Source organism: Alosa sapidissima, chromosome 16 (genome assembly GCF_018492685.1).
Source record: "Alosa sapidissima isolate fAloSap1 chromosome 16, fAloSap1.pri, whole genome shotgun sequence".
Lineage (NCBI taxonomy): Eukaryota > Metazoa > Chordata > Actinopteri > Clupeiformes > Clupeidae > Alosa > Alosa sapidissima.
This window is the reverse complement of record NC_055972.1, coordinates 5,957,712-5,958,674: the sequence shown is the minus strand read 5'-3', so window position 1 is coordinate 5,958,674 and position 963 is coordinate 5,957,712.

Here is a 963-nt window from a genome sequence, read left to right as displayed (position 1 = left end):
GGTTATAATGATAGATAAGAGTGAAAGTATATTAGGTGGGAAATATTTTAGGTGTGTCAGGCCGACGATTGGGTGTCTCAGGCACATAGGCTGCATAAGCGGTCATAGGGCCTACAAGTTTTTAATGGTGGACTCGTTTTCTCATTGACCATGTTGGCTTATGTCAAGCTACTACTGTATCATAGATGATGGAAGAAATGTCCAATGTTGAAAACGTCAGCCACAATGTAATGACGTCACATATTTTTCAACCCAGCCCTCAGCCCCCATCGCATGAAAACAGCTTCCAGCGCCCCTGCCAGGGCAGAGTGACAAACACAGCAGTCAGGGGCCACTTTTCCATTGAGGAGATAACGGGGTGTCCGGCAGGGAAGATATGGGGGTGTTTATTGCATTGGTGGTACATGGTGCATTGTTTTAGTTTGTTTTTTTGTTTGTTTTGTGTCAGTGTACTTCTGTTCATAAATATACAAACTGAATATTCTGCATACATTTTAAACCACAAATCCATGGGAAATGAAGGAGTGAGTTCAGAAGATAGTAGTAATTTTAACATACTAAATATTCTTGTGTGTACTAGTTTTTGGTGATCACAAAATGACAACAACAACAACAACAACAACAATTTCACAGTTCACAGAGAAGGAAAACATTGCCATCTCCTGGAAAAAATCTGTTACTTTAGCAGAGAATGCTGATTTCCAGTTTCTAACCTCATCCATAGACAGAAATGTTGACACAGACACTTGATTGTGATTTTCTGCTGTTTTGTGACATGCCTAAGTGTGGTTTGTGGTAAGATCCTCATTGCTCAGTTCGCAGAGCACTCTTCGGGTGAGTACTATTGTTCTTTGTAGCACTATTGCTGTCCTTACAGTAGTAGGGCAAAGGGGGGTTCTGTGAAGTGGTTGCCCCGTCATTCTAACAGAATAGACAGATCGGGCATGGTCAGAGCGCAACGGC